Here is a 23,011-nt window from a genome sequence, read left to right as displayed (position 1 = left end):
GTAATTATCTGAACTGCATTGTGACATGGGGATTTTATCATCCTTTCTATTAATGACTGAATTAGTACATCTAGCATACAGTTAGGGCTTAAAATACAACCGGACCTGCACAGTTTCCTGCCTTGCAAAGTGATTTCTACTGAATAAAGATGGAATTCCCATAAAAAGACACTTTTCCTGAAGGCAGGTGAAATGTGAAAGCTCCAGGACTGTAGGTGAAATGGGTCAGTGGTCTAGGTCCACTTTTCAGTGTCCATATCACAAAATCACTCATATAACTGGCTTTATTTGGCCCCTTCGTTGGCAGCCTCAGAGAAGCCAAGAAGTAAATGGGCATGGAGATTAACTGCATTTGCACTTGCAGAGGGCTCTCTGGATCACAGTTGTTACACTGAAGCAAAACTACCATTCCTGTACCTGTTGCAAACAGTGTTTAAAGCTGTCACTCTGGCACCTATCACAAACGCTAATCTCTTTTTTTAAAGCATATCCCAGAAATGCTACTGGAAACATTCCCAGCCAGCGATCAGAACACAGCTGTAGTGCTGCTAATTAAATTAGTTATAACATTCCTTTAAGAGGAAGGGGGTGCATAGGCTTCCTTGGGACTGGAATTGGGTAGGGGCACACGTGGGAGAAAGGCTGTGCTCGGAAGGGAGAGCAAGATAGGAGGGTAGCCGCTGTGTGTGGCAAAGACATTGAGTCATTTGCAAATGGTGTTTTGTATAGTTAAATGAAGGTGTATTTGTGAGGAGTAAGCCTGGGGAAACCCTGATTAGGGAGGGTGCACTCACTGAGAGTAATAGAGTTCTCTCATAGACTCGATAGGTACAGTTCCCCCCAATATAGTAGCAGTGCCCTCAGGAGGAATGCAGTATTGAGTCAGTTCCTCACACACATACTGTTACTTACTGCATTGTGGCTCCCTGCACAGACACATTGGTATAACACATACGATTCCTCCAAATATCTTCCCCTATTGCAACAACATGCAACTCCACTACATAAAATATATTTGCAAGTATAATGTCCTGAGTCAGCTGAGAGCAGGGTATTATGCAGAAGCTAATGCAGTCTCCTCTGGATGAGTACGATGCTGTGTAACAAGCTGGCATCAATTGACGCAGAGAGGGAAACCAAAGTCGTAGGGATGTACAAATGAACAACTTATGCCACTTAATGATGACACATATCTCCCAGCAGATGCCAGAGGTAAGTAACCCACTGAACATAGAGCTGAGAGTGCTCATAAAATACAGCCTTTATCTCCTTGCTTCCAGCCCACTTCCAGTGATGTATAATTTAAACAGTATCTGCAGAGACTGGTAGAGCTGGGAGGTGCATTGTGTGCATGTCTTGTGAAATATGGATTCTGCTGCAATAATTTAGATGTGCTATCGTCATGAGAAGGGGAGATCTCTGCTGTTGTTAAGAAAACCCCTCAGCTCAGTCAATATGATGTGCTGTCTATGTCACATTTGCTTATTAGCTAGGAAGGGTCAGGTACTCAAAGACTTTCTAAAATTTCTATGTAGGCAAACAATCTTCAAATGGGGTTTAATTATTCTTTAACAAGAAGGTATTCTTTTTAAGTCCATGTGGCACTGGCAGACCAGGTGCCAGCTCATGCCAAAGCCCCGGGGCTTACTGAATGCTTACAAATGCATAGCTGGAAGCTAGGCTAATTCACTTGTGTAGCAGTATACAGCAAAGTGATTGTTAAAGGTATGCATGTATTTAGTGTGTAAACTTCATGAAAATGAATGGGATGTAATATGCATTGTTTTCACTTATCTGTATCCCATTATAATGCAGTGGCAAACATTTAGATTGTGTATACCCCGTAACTAAATAACCCATCAGATGAGAAAGAAGCCTTGTGGAATGCACATGAAAAACTTGAACAGAAAAGTGATAATTTCAAAGCAAGTAGTCATTGTGTGTGATGACTGGAAGTCAAAGCCTCTAAGTGCATCCCTCATTCTTCATCATCATCACAGGAAAAGACTGAGTGGAGAGGGACCCTGTCAGTTTATTTTCTGTGTGAAGAAGCTATACATATGGATTCAGGAAAAGGTCCTTCATCTCTGGACTGTTTGACTTCTTATAGGGAAAGGTACCAGATGCAAAGCAGAGATCCCCAGAAACAATCTGGGTACCTTGAAAAGACTTTTGGGAAACTGGCAGTTTATTACATCTCTGCCACCAGTTGGAATTACAAACTGTGACTCACCTGTATATATATTTTACCTTATTTAACCTCTCAATAACTCTCATTTCCTTTCCTTAGCTAATAAACCTTTAGTTAGTTTACAATAGAATTAGCTACTTGGTGTAAGATCCAGGATACCAATTGATCTGGGGTAAGTGACTGGTTTCTTGGGACTAGGAGCAACCTGAATGTGGTGTGAATTTTGGCGTACGTGACCTTTTATCACAAAGTCCAGTTTGCCTGGCAAGCTAGACATTCTGAGGTAGTGGTGGGAAACACTAAACAGCGATGGGCAACACTAGACAGTCTAAGGCAGTGGTGGGCAGGGCGGGCTCCAGGCACCAGCAAAACAAGCAGATGCTTGGGGCGGCACATTTCTAGGGGTGGCATTCCGGCGCCGGCCATGCCGCCCCTAGAAATGTGCCCCCGCTGCACCAGCTCACTTCTGCTCCACCTCCACCTGCTTGCCTGAGTGCGCCACTGCCGCCTCACTTCTCCCCCTCCAGGCTTGCCGCATGCCAAACAGCTGTTTCGCGCGGCAAGCCTGGGAGGGAGTAGAAGCCAAGCGGTGGTGTGTTCAGGGGAGGCAATGGTGGGGGAGCGGAGGTGAGCTGGGGTGGGGAGCAGTTCCTCTACCCCACCCATTACTTCCTGCGCTCCCCCCTGCCGCCCTAGCTCACCTCTGCTCCGCCTGCTCCCCTGAACGTGCTGCCTCTCCCTCGCCTGAGAGCGAGGGGGGAGAAGCGGAGCGGTGGCGTGTTCAGGGGAGCAGGCAGAGCGGAGGTGAGCTATGGTGGGGGAGTTGCGGGGGGAGGGAGCCGCAGGAAGCAATGGGGGGGGGGGGAAATGCGGCATGCCCAGGGGAGGAGGCGGGGCTGGGGATTTGGGGAAGGGGTTGGGAAGGGGCAGAGTTGGGGAGGAGCCGGGGGCGGGGGAGCACACAAAAAAGCAGGGGCAGCCAAAAATTTTTTTGCTGGGGGGGGGCAAAAATCCTAGACCCCGCCCTGGTGGTGGGCTCGTGGGCTGCAGATTGCCCACCACTGGTCTAAGGGAACAGTCTGTGACTCCATGGTAAGACTGTTAGGAGTTCACATTTGTTACAGGCTTGGTGAAATCTAATTATAGAACACACCACCATTTCGAGATGTCTACCATGTTTTCTGACAGTCTGTCCTGAGGTAGGCACTCATGGTCGTGAGCTACTCCAGATAGTGTGACAATAGATATTTATGTTTCTAAATATAAGCATGATTTTGTTGTGCTAGGTCACAGCCATCTTGACACGCGATATCATGTGACATGCCCGGAAGTAGACTGACGTGCAAAAAGGTAGTAGTAAAGAATATGACCAACAGATCAAAATTAGCCTCTGCTGCATGTTTGTCAGTTTCTCACATAAAGACCTATGTGCTTTCTTCCACATGGTCCTTTATACATAGTAGGGCCTCCCTGAGTGTCCACAAGACAGCTATCCTGACCCCACTGAAGTCCCTCTGCTGTGCTGCCACCAGTGATTTGTATATATAAATTATCTATTGTTGTTCCCCTTCCCCTAGCCTCCATCTGCTTTTAGTCAGTGAGTTCTTGTAGGGGCTGTCCTTCTTATTCAGAATGCACCTAGCACAACATGAATGCTATTAAGTAAATAACCAGGGAATGGAGGAATGGGGGCAAGGGGACAGGCTCTGCAGATGAGGGAAACTTCACCAGAAGAGGAAGATGCTGGGGAGAAACAAGAGCTCATTATACTTTCTAAGGATAAAGTCACACATGAAAATACGAATGAATATAACTCTTTGTTATGTTTTGGCTTTGTTCTTCAAAGACATCTCGGCTTATCAAAATGAGAACAGTGGTGTTCATACGAGACAGTGCTGCAAGTCAAAGAAGCACCAGTTTATGATAAAGTAAATCCAATTTATGGAGATGTTTTCGGTGCATTGAGATAAATCATATTATTGTAGTTTATCAACAGAAGGATATACAGTGTAACAGGCTTACAACTGGCAGCAAAATTGAAAAACTTCCTATTATCTATAGAGAATCCATTATTTTGTGTCATCTTTAGAAATAGCAGAGTGATATGTGCACTGAATACCAAAATGCAGTAAAAGGAGCAGAGCAAAATATTTAAATGGGGAATAGCTGATGGAGTTCAATCAAGAAAATGATCTTTCAATTGGTTGCCATGATTTCTAAGGCTTGTAGTTGTAATGGAAATGGAGGTAGTAGGTATGTTCGCCTCTTGCCTTTGAATGCCTTGATTTACATTTTGCTGAGGTCACACATTAAATGAGTTCAGGGATATTGGATTAGTTAGTGTAAGCCACAGTACCTCTGTTTACTTCAGTGATGCTACGCCCAGTTACAACAGTTGAACAATTGGCCCCCTTCTATTTAGTCCATTTATACACATCAAACCTCATGAAACAGAGTTTTGTGTTACACACTGAAAATCTTATTTGTAATGGATCAAAACATCACTTCCCATAACCATCTGGGTTTTCCCATGTGATTTTCCATCCAAATACATTCTGTCCCAAAGTGGAATGGTAAATAGCTTGTTGGCTCTTTGACCTATGGTTTACTTACAAGTTAAGGTTTTGGTTATGTGACTCCACCGATGAGTAACTAAGAAAGCAGCATAGTTAAATGCCATCTCTAACTACACTTTAATTGATTTTTAGCTGTCTTGCTTCTTGGTACCAGATTGGTTAAAAAGCAAACAGTATGTCGTACTGGTATCTATAAAAGTTATACACAGAATTAGACAAGACCAAATGTCAACATATTGGAGAACATAATGAGTTGTTTGGGACACAAACAACTGTTCTAAAATCTATTTATATATCTCTGTTTAAGGTTTTATTATTCTATGTCTAGGAAAAGAAGGTTAAAATTATAAATGACATAGTGGATTATAAAAGAAGTAGTGTCATCTGATTAGCCCATATGATATGGCAATTACATATCTTAGAGCACTTTTCATATGTAATAATCATCAAGGGATGGATGAGATCCACACAGATATCATGCCCTTTCTAGTCAGAACTGGTAAACATGATAATTTGATCCTTTAAAACAGAACAAGTTGATTAGAACAGAATACGTATTGATAAGATATTCATGTTAAGCAGAAAGGGAGAAAGGACTAATTAAAAGCATTCAGTACTTACGAGGTCTGAAAAATTCATCTCGCAATTGAACAGGGACTAGATGTCCTAGAGACAGGGCAGTGGGATATGAAGTCTTTTGTCCCACATTATTTTTTCGTATCTGACACAAGTGAATAGGGACCTGATGGCTGTTCAACGGTTTAAGTGAAATGAAATGCTAATCTCAGTTCAGTTCCTAGTGGACAGGCATCAACATCAAAACCTCCACCCGTATTGGCATTCTGCCAAAATCAGCTGAGAAGCTAAACACTGAAATAGGCATTGGATATGAACAACACACAAACAACCCCTAGAGGTGGTCCGTCCAGAAAAGAATTGAGGCTCATTGGTGATGCAGTACAGGGAACACTTATACATGTTCTCTGGATATAGGGCTTGAGTTTCCAGGGCTGTCAATTTGGATCCTTTTACTAGTATTATTTTCACTTGTTAAAACTATCTGTAAGCCAACAAAGCTCCAGCACCATGGGCAGCATCTTCTCCCAGGAGTGTGAACATTAAAAAGGAAATGTCTGAAAGTAAATACCGGTTTCAGCTAGTTAGGCCCTTGCCAAAATATGCTTTCAATCTTCAGAGCATATATTATTGAAAAGCTTTGCTTCTGTATGTTCTTCCAAGTTAGCAGTAATGCAAATTTAAAATTTAGAAGCTACTGCCAGGGCCCTGGATAAGAAGACTGGGAGGAAAGGGAGTGTCCCCCCCACACCCTTTTTTTGGAAAGTACAGTATTGAGCTATTTTTTTTTATATGACCATCCTCTCATTTATCTGCCTTCCTTCGCCAGCATACAAGGGGACGATACATTTGTGAATCATCCTTGCAAATAAATATATGTACGCCAGGTAGCATTAGCAGCTATAAATGAGTATTAACTCCCTCCATATTATAAGATGATGCAATAATTTATCTCCCTTCCTGTAGGTGGTCATTGAGTTTCTTCCTCACAAGCCAGGGCCATAGGAGTTCAGAGCTCAGTAGTACTTGGATGTTTTTGTTCCAAGAGCCAGTACTGAATGTGGAGTTGGGAAGACAGCTTGAACAACCATGCAGTAATCTTCCTAGATGAAAGGATCCCTACATTCCATGTGTTTTTTTTAATCACTCACCTGGGATCAAGGATTGCATTTTAAACATTCAGGCTGTTTGTAAGGAGAAATGGGAAATGATAGCTGGCATCTTATTTGATTAGTTCTTGGCCGAATGCACATTGACTCAAATTCATCTCTGGGGTGAGTTCACTGAAGTCAAAGGAGTGATGCCAGGGATACATCTGGCCCTCTCTCACCATTCTTATCATATGGGGCTGGATTATAACCCTACCCCTTTCTGGGGCTGAATTGAAGGATGTAGCTACACTGCCCGGCAGGATAGCAGGAACCAGATTAGGATATGGGTCTACACTTAAAACACTGCATTGGCGCAGCTGCACTCAGTGTGTGTGGGTTTCTTTGCCTCAGGCATTCCCAGTTACCTAAGTTTAGCCAGCTAGAGTAAACAGTAGAAGGCTTTTTGTTTTTACAGATCTTTATCCAATTTTATTTTCAATTACTAGTTAATATCAGTCTGAAACCTCCAGAAATACAAGTATAAATTTTATTAGGAAAGGCTTTTTTAAAGTTAAACTGTCAGTCTGTTTTCTTTAAATTTTGTTAAATGTCTAGCTAGTAAGGCTATAAACCAGGACATATGTTTGTAATAAATACAATACAGTACACACCACATTTTTCAAGATTGATTGGATTATATAATTCTCACACTTCAAATGGAGAAAGAATAAAAAAGAGCCACAACAGTTTGATTAAGAAGAGATGGATCAATTCCAGACATCTACTAATATCCCATGACCTGATGTTTAAGCATCTAATTACATTTTCAGTTTTTGACACATGAAGAGCAAAACTCAAGAAACAGGAAGTGAATTGCCCCGGATCACTGCAATTTCTTTTCTGACTGCTCAAGGTCTGGTTGTCTGGATGTGTACCTGAGATAGCCATATTTAAACACTGTCTCCCCAGTACAGCTGAGAAGACAGACAAGTGAAATATTAAACAGCTACAGAATCCAAAAGAAAAGCAGCTGTTCAGTTAGCTCTTAAATTTTGTTAAATGTCTAGCTAGTAAGGCTATAAACCAGGACATATGTTTGTAATAAATACAATACAGTACACACCACATTTTTCAAGATTGATTGGATTATATAATTCTCACACTTCAAATGGAGAAAGAATAAAAAAGAGCCACAACAGTTTGATTAAGAAGAGATGGATCAATTCCAGACATCTACTAATATCCCATGACCTGATGTTTAAGCATCTAATTACATTTTCAGTTTTTGACACATGAAGAGCAAAACTCAAGAAACAGGAAGTGAATTGCCCCGGATCACTGCAATTTCTTTTCTGACTGCTCAAGGTCTGGTTGTCTGGATGTGTACCTGAGATAGCCATATTTAAACACTGTCTCCCCAGTACAGCTGAGAAGACAGACAAGTGAAATATTAAACAGCTACAGAATCCAAAAGAAAAGCAGCTGTTCAGTTAGCTCTTTTTTTTTTTTTAAGCTCTGCTTGTAGGACAAAACTGATGAGAATGTCTGATGATTATGCGGGGGTGCGGGGAGAAGAGAGAGAGAGAAAAAAAAGAAACCAGTCCAACAACAGCACAGCTAAAGGCCCAATTTATTTGTGTAGTAAAATTCAGGCAAAACTGTTGTTAATATGCTAGAGATGTATAGAAAGTCTTGGCTGATCTATCATCAGGGGACAAGCTGCTGTTCTGGCACCATGAGTCCTTTTCATACTAAAGTAGAGCTTCATATCAAACCCCCAGACTGGCACCTGCCTTTTGCTTTTTGTCAAATGAGCATTCATCACCATCCTTATCACACACCAACATCTGACACACTGGAGAGGAGCAGTCTCTTTTTTTAAAAGGGACTGAGCTGCTTTACAAGACCATCATCCCCTCTCCCCCTCACTAGTGAGTGGAATGCAAAGTTTATTGTATAATGGAAATAGGGAAGGGTAAAACAAAACGAAACCCAGAGCAGCATTTCCTTGCCTGTTTGGCTAAGTGATCATATAGAGGAGCTGTACAGCTGGCTGAGATCGAGGCTTATTGTTGCATTGAGCTTGATGGTTCAAGAGGAAATCTTTACAAGGCTTCTCAGCCAGAGAAGATCAAGTCTTTGAGATTCTCACAACTTACTTTTTTGTTGTCCTATTTTACCCTAGTTGAGTATATGACAGTAAGAGTCAGACCCACATGCATAACTACACTTAGTTCCACTAAGCAAGAGAGGGGGCTGCCAGGGAACATGTTTTTGGTTTCTGCTTCTGGAGTAATTCCATGCCAGCCCTGGATGCTGCTGTAAATCACCAGGGCTGGTTCTGGCTCCCAAAGGACTGTCTACTAGGTGGAGATTGCCAGGGCACACTGCATTCCAGACAGGATCACTCCACACCTACCATGCTTCCTAAACCAGGGGTTACAGATGATGTAAGAACCGGTTAGGAATCCATCCACACCAGGGTAATCCCCAGCTGGGGAAGTTGCTGCTTTCTGGTCTCTTTGTGTTACCTAACTGATGCAAAGTGGGTGGGCCACGCCAGAGAACCCATTCCTCTCTCTTCTGGCTGATCTGTAAAGGAATAAGCATTAAAACAACACATCAAGCATGGGATGGTTCATGACCCTGTCACTGGAGGCCAGGCCAGCCTCAATCTGTAAGGAATCTACTTTAAAAACAATATCAGAACCAAAGAGTAGTCAGCATTTATGGCAATGGGGTGAAGCACATTTTAGGGAACTGGCCTATCAGCCCCTCTGCTGCTGACATTGTGGGTAAGTGCACTGTCACATGCAGAAGGGGCAGCAAGCTTAAAGACAGCTTTCTAGTTTAGCCTTCATCTGCTGGAGCACTTTGGTGGCTCTCTCCAGGATCTAATAGCTGTCACAGAGCTGTCACCTGCAGGCCATGGAAGGTTCATGGCCTCTTGGAAGAGGAGGGCAAGGTGAAGGGGGTCCCAGCACAGATGGGGAGATGCTGATGTTGCTGGGTGATCACTGCAATGGCACACATTCTGCATCAAGAGAGCTTTTAAATCGGACATCTGGTTTCAGTATGTAGCTACTTAACATCTTAAACCCAAAGTGTTTCCAGCTCTTTGCTATGCACTGTTCCAGTTAAACATTTACGTTGGCTGCTCCTTCTTAGTCCCGACAGGCTGTTCCACATTTTTAAACAGGACATCCTGGGAGTGCTTGAAAAAACTGGATGGCCATCACCTGAAATCAAGTCTAGCTCTGCACTTCTGCGGAGAAGTGAATGGCTCTCTCCCCTTTCCTTATCACCCCTCCTCTCCCAGGGCTTTAAGCTAAAACACAATTACATGCAGTATTTAACAACAGAGCTGATAATTTATGTGCTACTTGAATAGAAAATGTGAAGGATAATAGGGATGAATATCATTGCATTCACAGATGACATGGACTCATTTCCTCACTTACAAATGCTTTTTGGTTGTGCACAGGAATGAGTTGCATGAGCTAATTCCTCAGTGCATTATCTCAAAAATCCTGGGGCGGGGATGGTGGGGGACCAGACTTTGCATAAAAGCTTTGATTGCTGGGGATTCATTTCAAGGACATGAAAATCTCTTAATTGGGAAGTGGTTGGAAACTGTCTGGTTTCACTGAAACTGAGGTTTAGGCCTAGCTTTCAGATAACAACACATTCCCATCTGACTGAGATTTATGTGCTGCTCAAAGCATTTTCTTATGACTTATCCTCAATAATTACAGGTGAAAGCACCTACAGAACAAAACAAGAACCGTCACTGTCAGTTTTCTATTAAACAAGGAGGCTCAGTGATCTAAAAATTACGATAGACTGCTATTCTAGTAGACACTGTCATTTCTGAAGGAACGACAGCTTGGGCAATTCATATCCCTTTATTAAAATCTCAAACGTAGCTTTATTGTCATCCTCTTGTATTAAGCCTGTAATTTCCCCTGAGATAACTATAGTGTAAGGAACAGACTGAAATCTGAATAAACTATATATGAGTTCTTAAGGGAAAACCTCAATGAACAAACATACTGGCCTGGGATTCCTCTCTGATCGCAGATCTCTTTAATCAAACTCATGCTTATAGAGAGGGTCTCATCAAAATTTCAAGTTCAGTTCAGAACTGTGCCCCCTTTGCCTTTGTTTTTGAATGGAGAGCTCTCTCTGATGCTCCTCTGGCTTTCACAGGCTACTCCATTACTCCTCGGGCCCTCAGATATTGTACCAACCCTCTTTGAAATTAGAAGACCAGCAAAGTATCAAAGAGAAGCAGTGCATAACTAGCATCAGAGGTTTCTTTCCAACTTCCTGTGAAGCACTGAGTCTGAGACACTGCCCATGGTAGAATGCCAGAGTTGATGGATCCTTTATACTAACTGCTATGGGCCAGATCTGCCAGTATGTACACGTAAGGGGACTGTTGCCCCTTACTAACATTCAGTGGGTGGTGTTTTAGTTGCTAGCTCCCAGTACTAAAAGGGGGAAGGGTCAATGGGGAATCAGGACCCTGAGACTGACAGCCCCCAGGAACAATGGGGAGAGGCCAATGCTCCAGGTCAGCCTGAATGACAGGGCGAGCAGGGAGTCAGGAGGCCAGGGAAGTCCTGTCCTCCATGTGAGCTGGAATTGCCTGGGTCAGACAGAGTGGGGCCGAGCTAAGGAGAAAGCAGGGGCCCAAGTTGAGCTGGGGAGCAGAGCTGTGCCGGATCCAGAGGAACCAGAAAAGCAGTCCAGAGAGAGCAGACCCTGTTCTGGGAGCAGAACTGCAGCCCCAAAGCCGGAGGCACAGCCCAGAGAGAGCAGACTTGCCCTGGGAGGAGAGCTGCAGCAACCAGAGCCAGAGGGGCCAGAGAAGCAGCCCAGTGCTGGGAGCAGAGTCACAGAAGCAGACTGCAGAGCAGACCTGTCCTGGAAGCAGAGCTGCAGCAACCAGAGCCAGAGGGGCCAGAGAAGCAGCCCAGGGAGCTGGAGGCAGAGCAGCAGTAGCAGCAGCGCTGAGACATAGTGGTGGTGCTGGAGCAGTCCGGAGCTGGGTGTGGTGAGCAGCTGGGGAGACCGAGGGGGACCCTGGGCAGTGGGCCCAGCACAGGGAGACGCCTCAGCCAAGAGGCTCTGCAGGCCAGGCTTGGATCATAACCTCGACAGGGTGGGGGCGACACTGGGAAGAAGGGTCCTGTCACTTAGAGCCTGAGAGTGTGTGGCCACCACCAGAGCAAGTGTCCAACCCACAGCATCCCTGCAGCACAGCCAGGGCCTGAGAAGAAGGCCTGGGACTTACAAGGAACAGACTGTGAACTGTCCTGACATTCCAGAGACGCTGTTTGTGATGTTCCCTGCTACAGAGCGGGTTGATGTGTTTCCTTTAACCTTTCCCATTTTTCCTTATTCTTTTTAAAATTAATTGTTGATTAAATAACTTGCATTTGCTTTAATTTGTATGTAATGATCAGTGGGTCAGAGAAGTGCCCAGTGCAGAGAGAGTATCCCGGAGTGGGGACACCCTAGCCCCTGTCCTAGGTGACCATCAGGATTGGGGGTCGAGCCCCCTAGGAATCCTGGGCCCAGCCTTGTTGGGGTTACGAGGACTCTGCCAGACTGGAGAGTGGAAGGGGAGTCAAGGGCAGGGAGGCCACTGGGTAAAGGAAGTGGGAGTGAGGACTCAGATCCTTTCGCTAGCCCGCTTCACTGGGGTAGTACAGAAGCCAGGAAAGTTCCCCACAATACGGGGACTATTCCCCCGCTTACATACAGCCCTTTGCACTGTCCTGCTAGGGTAATCTGAGCATACAGATGTCAGTCAGTCAGGGAGGATCACCTCAGTCCATGGATGATCCTTTGATGACACCATGAAATCTTATATCACTTGGCCACCCAGCTGTCAGCAGAGCAGGGAAATGGGATTCATGGTCAGGGGAGATGGAGAAGTCCCTGCACTACATCAATCCTGGTTTGTGTTTTTGTCATTGCCGTAGTCACTGAAGCCATGTGTAAGTTAAAGCAGCCCTCAGGCTGTTCTAGCACAGTGAAGGGAGGACCAGCCCCACACAGACCAGGTATACGATCAGGAAAGTGAGAAGATGACCTTTAAGCTATCTTCACATCCTTCCATTCATTTGTGCCCTGCACACTTTGTCTGGACTGCATGATTTGGCTTAATTCTCTTATATGTTGCATGCCCCTTTGTGGCTTCTTTATCCTTTTAGTAGGCCTTTGGATCCTCGGCTACACTTCAGGGCCCCCCAATAGCCCTGCTTCTTTCTTCCAAGTTCCATTCTGAACTCTGATACTATTCAATACTCCCCTGTGCTTCCTTTTACCATGTGGGACTGGCAGCAGTAGTGCTGAATTACTGAGAGAGGCGTTCCTGAGGAATTTATGACTCAACCAGATGCAGGCTCTTTACACTTGACTGCAAGCCCAATTGTGCAGTCTCAAGGCATTCAGATAAAACTCCATAGATTTAGGTGCACATCTAGACTGAACTGCAAAATCTTTTAAGGTTTACTTATCACTGGTTTGATGGATCCCTAATTTTGCATGGAAAGTGGAATAAAATGAACAACTATCAGTAGATTGATTTCAAAGGCAGAATCAATCCTTTTATTCTGAGAGATCCCTAGACTTTTTCCATAGCTTCTCATTTTCACTGACTTTCTCTCTCCCCAGGACAAATTCAGTGATTGTGAGATGACATTAATTTATCTCAGAATTTCCTGACTGGTCTATGGCTATGATAAAGTGCTAAAATCTTGGGTTAATGCTGGTAAAACCTAAAGAGAAACAATATTACTGGTGCCCCACTAATGATCTCACAGAACTATTTTCCTTGGACATGCTTGCTGGGCCTTCTGCCTTATTCCTCAGCTAGGGCTGAGGCCTCATATAGGACCAGATTCTAATTCCCTTGCTTCTGCTTAGTAGCACTTTATCACATGAGAGTCCACGGGGCTCATCATAACTCCATGAGAGTATTTCTGTGTGAGGAAAGGTGTCAGAACCTTGCCCAGACTTACTTGTCTGGGTACCAAAGTTTCACAAAGTTTCACAAGTAGTTCATATTTGAATTAGATGTGTATGTTTTAAACCAATGTATTAAATCCAACATTCTAGGGTCAAAATTCCAGGAAATAAAATCCTATTTGGAATCCAATACATTGCTCAGTTCTATAAATAATACTTGGATTCTGAAGGTGCACCAATGATGTAGGAAAGGCAGGGTATTCTTCACTCAGCAATAGCACCCAACACTGAATATTAAAAATTGCTTTATTGAGAAAGGTGGTTAAGACAGGAGAGACAGCTCCCTATATTTTTTAGAATGTACAATGAGCTTTTTAATTTTCTCTGTGAAGGCCACTGGATGCGGGAAGAAGGAATCTCTGTTTAGCATCTCAGCCAAGGGGAGCATAACAACCCCTTCTCCAATATTGTACTGCAGGGTCAGCAGCTAAAGTCTGTTTGGGATTTGAACCTCCAGGACCTCTCCTTGTGGAAAAGTCTGGGAGAACAAGGTGGGGTGGGGGGATTTCCAAAGACACAAAGTGCCATTAAGCACCCAACTCCCATTGAAAGGCAATGGAGCTGGATACCTAACTCCCACTTGTACTTTTGAAAGTCTCCCTCTAACTTTCCTAAAGGTTTGTTTTAACTGTCCTATTGAGTTTAATAGACAATTATATCTCTGTTATAGAATAAGATATTTGAAAATAAAAACCTATCGAAAGTGTATCCTACTATCCTACAAAGGTATTTTAGAAAAATTTATGTGGAACCTTACAGTTTAATCCTTTTCATAGTTTGGGGTTATTTCAGAAGGAAAAGGTTAGAATGCTGTTATCTGATCCAGACTATCCCATAAAACAATGGTAAGTGATCAGATAATGTTTGGTTTTAGTTTTCACTGTCTTATTATTGGGTGATTTCTACTGAAGGTGCACTCATAACCATCACTGTACCAGGAATCCTCTGCTTGTTATAAGACTTTGGAGAGGTGCCTGTAAACATTACAGATTAGACAAGAACCAACTCAAAAACAGTTCCTCTGTCCTTAAGGCACACCTGCCCTTGAGGCACACCTGAACCAAACATTTCTCATGTTAGAAAAAGTTCATTTAATTCTCTGCAACATACATCCTATTATTTTCAATTTACATGCTCCTTTGTGCCCATTTTAGTTCTGGATGGGACCCTAAAATACCACAACAAAGGCTTTTTTAACACACACACACACACACACACACACACACACACACAATGGGCCAAGTTCTGCATTAGTGTGCCTTCAATAATGTTTTGCCCATTTTTACTAATAGAGAATTTGGTCCTGTATTTTCAACCAGTGCAGGAGCAGCAATCTGAGCAATCTACATGAAATCTCCAGTCCAATTTTGCAGATGAAGGAGGTTTGAAAAAATATCCAAGGTGAAACCTTAGCCCCATTGAAGTTAAAGGGAGTTTTGTCATTGACCTCAATGGGGCCAGGATTTCATTCCCAGATTTTAGGCTACTGATCTGAATCAAACCAAACCGTGAATCTATTTGAGATTCACCATTCACTAGGAAATACAAGTTTGTGTTCCTCTCATCCATGCCTCTTACAAAATCATAGTTACACAGGTTTACAGGTTTAAAATCCTATTCTGTAAATACTTTGAGCAGGATATGCTGGAATTTAAAACAAAGTAGCTGAGAAATCATGCAAAACACCAGTGTCTTCTCTCATTTTCCAGCTGCTGCATAAGCCATCAGGCAAATGAAACAAACCACGAAGAGTTAAACAGAAATGAACCACATATCTTTTAAGCACCCCAACAAGCAGTCATCTTCCAGGTCTATATGCAGCCAATTATCTGATTCACCTTCCTGTTCAGGTGCAAGCTGCTTTGATCCAGTTTTTAACAGCTTTACTGTTGCTGTCAGTAGCATGCTTGTAAAGCAAGTGACCCCAGAACCAGCTATGGACAAGATATACAGAAGTAAAGAATGCTTGTGGCTTTTACGAGTTAAGTAATATAGTCAGGCACGGAGCTGGTGATAATACTTCAGTGAGGAAGATCAGAAAGCAATTATGTATGGGATGAAATTTTTTCAGCAATAATCCATCATGCTGTCTCAGGCTGCTTTATATGCAGAAAGATCATCTGCTTTAATCTCCCTAGTTCCAAAATCCAAGCAGCGCATCATATATTATGCAAAAAGATACTCTGGGTGGCAGCATTGAATTCACCATTGTGGTCTTTTTTTTTTTTAAAGTCTATGATAGGCATTCCTTTGTAGAAAAATTTTTTTACGCCCCCATATCTCAAAGGGAGAGGTCATTGCTCGTAGCTGCCCTATGCCTGTATTCCCCTCACACACAGATCCACACAGCTCTACAGTCACATACACAGTCCTGTACAGCACACCTTCTTTGTGAAATGCTGCAGGCTCAGCAAGACACTTCTCTGCAGAAAGTCAGCTGATGTAATGCAAATTTCCCTCCTTGCAGGGTTTTATAAATTCTCCCCTGGGACTATCAATTTTTTCTAAGAGCCTCCACTGTATGTATTCCACCCCCCCCCGACCCCCGTTCCAGCAGAACTTGGAAAAAGCCCTGGGTTACTCACGGTAGACTGGAATGCATTTTGTGTAAGTAATCATGTGCTCCTGGAGACACTCTTGCTGAAAAAAATAAAAATAAATAATGGCAGAGTCTTTGTTAGGAATTGTTCATTAAGGACTCAGCTGTCGTCAACTACAATGAAGCTATGCCAATTTATACTCACTGAAGATCTCGCCCAGAGTCTTGTTACCTTGGAAAATCCCTAAAAGGAAGAGCATGGCTGTGAGAGGGAAGGGGAGCGGTGCAGAGACTACTGATTGTTACCTTGATTTACTTCAGTGGAGTCATTCCAGATTTTCACTGATGTATCAGGAACCAGAGTCTGGATCTTCACTGGCTTGACTTTGTTTAGTGCAAAGTGGGTGTGAAATGCTACCACCTGTCTAGTTCTAACTTGATGGCATTTCGCACATACTTTACACAAGGGGAAGTGACATAACAAGGGGCAAGGCCATGGAGAATGAACCCCAGGGTCTCTAAGGGGTGGTCTACACTAGGAACTTACATCAGTATAACTATGTCTCTTGGGTGTGAATAATCCACGCTCCTGAGAGAAGTAGCTTTACTGACCTAACCCCTGATGGAGACAATGCTAGGTCAATGGAAGAATTCTCCAATCGACTTAGCTACTGTCTCTCGGAGAGGTGGATCAACTACTCTGACAAGAGATGCCCTCTCATCAGCATCTTCACTCAAATGCTGCAGTGGGTGCTGCTGTAGTGTTTTAAATGTAGACATATCCTAAGTATGATGCAGTCTTCCTGCAAGCTTTCTACCAGCCTCCTTGAACAAGGACGGCCTGACTCAGTAGTTGAATGTTTGATATTCGCAGCAAGTTAAGGGCTCCAGAGAGACTGTTTACAGAAAGTGCTTTGGAATATATGCTTCAATATAGATACATTTCATTTAAAACTGGAGATGGACTTTATATCAAAAAATGTGACAGGCTATCTTAAGTGTAACTGTCATCTGCTTAGCTATAAAAAGAAGAAAAAATCCTTTTTTCCATTGTTTTGGAGTTTTTTTCATAACTTTCCCAGCATTTAGAGGATGAAATAATGTCAAATCTATTTATCTTTGTCATTTCTTAGGCATGTATCACCTTGGTATCAAAGTGCTGGGATGATATGTGATAACACTCAAAAAATACTTCAATTTCTTCTGGTTTCTTGCTCATCCTTCTTTGCCTTCATCTAAAAGTTCAGATTGGCTCAGATTTTTGCATTTTTCCAAATCTGAGGTATAGATGAAAATTCAGCTCCTATAATTCAACCGTTGATAACAATCATACCAGTATAGTTAAACCTGGATTTTATGATCAACACTGATTTAAAAGGCAAGGAATATAAATCCATTGTTTTGTTAGGATAAAACCTGTTCAGACTGTCATTTCCGTGACTCACGCTACTCATTTATTTATTTGCATATGCATTTGTATTCTCTATCCATCACTGTAGCAGCATCTGGAAGTTTTACAGTACTTTGAACTATACATAATAACAATTCCATCTGCTTATGGTGATCAAACCCCACTATCGCTTGCTATGAAAAGGTGAAACTACTCACATGAGGAGTCATCCCACTGCTATATGAAAGGGACAGTTAAATGCTTCAGTTAAAAGACAGTTCAAAACCTGCTGGAACAAATGTGCATTACACTGTGCCCTGAAGCCCCCAAAATTCTGGCTATGATGAACTACCAAAGGGAGCATGTTTCAGAGGTGTAGAGAGGATCCTAACTACACGATACAGCATAGCAGGAGGAGAGGCAGCTTATATTTTAGATGGAGACAGACCAGACCTCAGATACTATAGTGATGAGTGCCATACAAGAGTAGATAAAACAGATGCAATGTTTAAATCCAGATTTGAATTTCCCCCACAAATTTGAGGGTATTTACATTCAAGGCTTTAGATTGGCCAGTGGAGAGACAGGAAACCACTGGGAAGTTTGGGTTTAGAGCTGAACTATGACAATGTCTAAGGATTGGGATTTTGATTTGGGATTCCTGTCACACTTCAGGGCAACCACACCTGCTATCCCCCTTCATGGTCCAACCAAGACAACCACTCTTAGGTTTCCGGTTCTCTAGCTGTCCCCTCTCTTGGGCAGAGACCTGTGTCTGTCTCTCTTTTGACCAGGATATTTCCAAGGCTGCACAGTTCCCTGCCTTCACTGTGATTTCCCCAGCAAGTCACACTGCCTAAGTAGGCCTGCTTTGCCTTCTCCTCAGTGGCTGTAAACAGCACATTTGTCCACAGTTATGTTTGTACCCAGCTCTTCCTAACCAAGCAAATTTACTTGTAGGGTAAAAGCATGAAAGAGAAAAAATACTTAAAACAATAGAAGAACCTATGCATATACTAATAAGCTTACTGGAGATGAACCCAGCCCCAATCAGGGCTCTGGTATGTGAACAGTCCTTCAAACCCCATCAAAGGCTTTTTTCTGTGGTTACAAGCTCATAACACCTTTTGCTCAGAATAGGAACTCCCAGGAATAGGTCAAGTCCTTCCAAAACTCCCAGGAGGGATTGTGGGGCCTCCTTTGGACAAAAAGTCCACTCTGTTGCTGGATCAGAAAGCAGGCCCGAGGCAGTTTAAACACAGGCTATTTATTCAAAAGTCCTTTATTTGTCATCTGGTCTCTAGACAATCCAGTTTGAACCAGTATATGTGAGCCTCTAGGTGGTGATACTTCTTGGGAGGTGCTACAAGCTGAGTGAATTTGCCTAATGACCTCCGGTGATGGGTTGCCTAATGACCTTGGGATGGTCACCTAATGTGCTGAGATTACCTCTGAGCCTGTTTTCCCTGCCAGCTTGGGACTCCAGAACCCTGCCTTGTTGAGCCAGACACGCTAGTCTGTTGCCATGCCCCCAAAGCTGCAGACTTAACAGAAAACAGCTTAGCAGGTTACCTGCCTCCAGCACCCAGACACCCAGCTCCCAATGGGATCCAAACCCTGAATAAATCTGATACAGGGTAAACTCATAAATTGTCCACCCTCTATAACACTGATAGAGAGATATGCACAGCTGTTTGCTCCTCCAGGTATTAATCACTTACTCTGGGTTAATTATTAAACTAAAGTGATTTTATTAAGTATAAAAAGTAGGATTTAAGTGGTTTCAAGTAATAACAGACAGAACCATGTAAGTCACCAAGCAAAATAAAACAAAACACGCACGTCTAAGCCTAATACATTAAGAAACTGACTACAGGTAATATCTTACCCTCACAGATGTTCCAATAAGCTTCTTTCACAGACTAGACTTCTTCCTAGTCTGGGCCCAATCCTTTCCCCTGGTACAGTCCTTGTTAGTTCCAGCAGACATCTTAGGTGGAAAGCAGGGGCTCTCTCATGACCAGCCACCCTGTTGTTCCATTCCACCCCCTTTTATAGCTTTGGAATAAGGTGGGAATCTTTTGTCTCCCTTGGTCCCCACCCCTCCTTCTAAATGGAAAAGTACCAGATTAAAGGTGGATTCCAGTATCATGTGACATGGTCACATGTCCTGTGAGATCTCATTCTTCATTACCCATGGACTTGCCTACATCTATACAGGAAGGCTTGCAGGTAAATAAACCATCTACAACCAGTTGTCCTAGTCAATGGGAGCCATCAAGATTCTAAACCACCATTAATGGCCCACACTTTGCACAATTACAATAGGACCTCAGAGTTATACTTCATATTTCTAGCTTCAGATATAAGAATGATACCTGCATACAAATAGGATGAACACATTCAGTAGATCATAAGCTTTGTAATGATACCTTACAAGAGACCTTTTGCTTAAAGCATATCCCAGTTACATCATAGTCATAAACATATTTCCATAAAGCATATGGACTGCAACATCACATCTCCCCACTGTTCTTAGTTTCTGGAAGAGCTGTGGTCACCTTCCCCCATGGCATTACATACAATCCCTGACCCACAATGGCACATAAACTTAATTCAATAAGGTTTATTCAGGATATTGAAGGACATTGCCATATCTGTCACAGTTCCACCCAACTGTAAGGCTTCCTCTTATTACGCTTTATGCGGTTACTGGATTATGCTCCAGCACTAAGCTATATATTTCATTTCACGCACCCCAGGTGCTTGGTTAATATCCATGGTCTCACCACTTCTTTACTGTTGCTTGAATCACAGGTTTGGAAAAAGGCTGTTTTCATATTGAAGGCGTGTTCAAAAAAATCACACATATTTTTTTCACATTTGATGCCAAAGCTATCATCATTTGAATGATAGGCCCATTGTCAACTATTTTTTGCAAAGAGATAGCCCTGATTTTATTGTAAAAAATCATACCACTTTATTCTGCAAAGATAGGCCTATTTTTGAGTTTGTAATGAAATGTGAAAATCCCACAATTTTTAGAAGGCACAATTCACCCACTGCCATCTCCATATTGCTTCACTTCTTTAAAACTGATGAGTGACAGTCCAGAATTTCAAATGGAGTCCTGTATCTTAGGGATGCGGGCTGGAGGCAAAGAACTATAATCACATATAGTCCATTGGTATGGCTTTGTCTGTCATTCAACATGATGACAATGGGTAGGGAACTGTGTACTATAGAAATGGGAATATAGGATGGCTTAGATGTTGTTATAAATGATACATTGTAAGTTCCTTATTTTATATAGTTCAAACATGCAGGCAGGTACGTTTAAAAGGAGTCACATGACATGAAAATGTGTAATAAGATACATCTCAAAATCCCGAGTACCTCCCCTTGAGCAAATCAAACTTAAAAAAATCAGAAAGAGTGCAATAAAAGCATATTCTAATGAGGGGAAAGTCACCATATCATTAAAGAAGTGAAATCCCAGCTACTATATCATGCAAATTTAAAAATTAATACACACTGTGCCTGGAGACTGCTGGTGCAATGGGCTAATGCATGAGCTGTCACCTTGGGAGGGTCAGATTCATAGTTTCAGCTTATTACATCTATATTTGAAGTGGAAATTCTTATCTAGTTCCCATGTGTTTACAAACTGCAACACTAACTGGCCAGCCTGGCAATGTCTACTTCAGAGGAACCCATGGCGGGAGGGATTGCTCAGTGGTTTGAGCATTGGCCTGCTAAATCCAGGGTTGTGAGTTCAAACCTTGAGGAGGCCATTTAAGGATCTGGGGCAAAAATTGGGGGATTAGTCCTGTGTTGAGCAGGGGGTTGGACTAGATGACCTCCTGAGGTTCCTTCCAACCCTGATATTCTATGATGGCTGCAATACAGAGGGATAACAGGTCAGGAATGAGAATCACTGGCAAAAAGAAATGGAGACACGGCTGCTACTCTGAAACCAATCACTAGCAAAGCTGTGTGGGTGGATTTTGCAGGCATAGTACAAGTGTATATTTTGCCTCAATACAGCCTCTTTACATTGGTTTGATACATTTAAAAGGAGAGGGAGAACAAACAAAAAACTTGACTATTTTGCAGGAGGAATCATGTCTAAATTCTTTCAGTGTCTGGACTAATGTGTTGCCATCAGTATTACAGCTTGTCAATTCCTATTGACAAGCTGTAATAAATATATACTCCCTTAAACAATTCATCAGTGATTAATAGGAATTAACGACACATAGTGAGTTAATAACCCACTTAATATAAAAGAATATAGCATAGTGTTCAGTATTATAGAAAAAAATTGGTTACTAAACAGATTGTGATGAATGTCCAGTATCACTGGAAGAAGAAAATATAGTTATGTATTACATACATACATACCTGGTTTTGATCTCAGGTACCCTAATTTGACGCCGTTAGACCTCTGACTTAGTGGAGTTACTCCTGATTTAGAGGCTGAGCAAGAGAGATCAGAATCTAGCTGGGAAATACTTGAACCTAGTGTCTAACACAGAATTATTAAACCTAGTGTTTGTTTAGAGAGCCATGCAGTTCCATTTGCAGTGCAATAAAAAACAGCAGTGAGTAGGCTTGTGTTTAACTGAATGGCTGTTTGTAAATATTATTTTTGCAATATTTACTTTGCTGCAATTCATGGAGTACAGATAAGCATATCCTGTCTCCTATCTGACACCCTGTTGGAAGTTGTTCTCCTTAGGGTCAATTGGCAAGATTATTTCTCCATCTTACAGTTTTTGAGTATACAGAGGCAGCTGTTACCTCACGTTGTGGAACTGGGCTCACACAGCACATTCCTTATGGATACCAGGTGTGAACCTATGACCAACTGAACATGTTGATGGAAAGCTAGTTACACTTACGAACACTTTGTTGTTTCTCTTTACTACCTAGAGTTACTTCAGACACAGAGTTTTACAACAGAGTCATTTATCTTGAGATGCAATATTTTATTTGCTAGGAGGCTGGCACTCTCCTTCAATACTATAGCTCTGCAAATCCATCTTTATTGTGAAGAGGGAAAACATGCTACTGCTAAAGCACCGCATTTCCCCACATAGGACCTGATCCAAAGCCCATTGAACCCAATGGGAATCTCCCATTGATTGCAGCAGGCTTTGGAGCAGGTCCATAGTGCAGCTGAGCACTGCATTTTGAGGTACAATATAAAAAATTAAATGCAGTAATCTAAATTGTAAAAATAAAAACATAAGAGTTGAAAACATAAGAGTGATTTATGAGAGCCAATATTTAAAAATAATCACCTTACTAGGACAACAAAATCCCCCAACTGGATCCTCAGATTGCTAGTTAGGTGCATTAATCCCTATTTTGTGTATATCAGTGCTGATTTAATTCTCCAGATGTGGTCTATGGGTGCCCTATTAAGGTGCCCAGATTTGAAAATATAGATAATTTTCTGTTTTAATTAAAGAACAGCTTACATACAAAGGACTCCTTTTCAAATAGTTGGCTCTATTTGCACATAAATCTACACCCACACAAATCTATACTTTTCAAGCATGTTCTCTTGTGCACCCAGATGAAGGGATTTACACATGCAAA

General features: G+C 42.4%; 1 long non-coding RNA gene across 1 annotated transcript in view; it reads left to right on the top strand.

Annotated features, from left to right (window-relative positions):
• The first annotated feature begins 1,082 nt into the window (after positions 1-1,082).
• Positions 1,083-23,011, top strand: part of LOC119859303 — a 39,415-nt gene continuing 17,486 nt past the window's right edge. Inside the window, exon 1 of the long non-coding RNA XR_005294176.1 lies at positions 1,083-1,212. This is a non-coding gene — a long non-coding RNA (uncharacterized LOC119859303). The remainder of the gene's footprint in view (positions 1,213-23,011) is intronic.

Source organism: Dermochelys coriacea, chromosome 7 (genome assembly GCF_009764565.3).
Source record: "Dermochelys coriacea isolate rDerCor1 chromosome 7, rDerCor1.pri.v4, whole genome shotgun sequence".
NCBI classification, from domain to species: Eukaryota; Metazoa; Chordata; order Testudines; family Dermochelyidae; genus Dermochelys; species Dermochelys coriacea.
The sequence above is the reverse complement of the archived record's forward strand: the minus strand, read 5'-3'. Positions and strand labels throughout refer to the sequence as shown.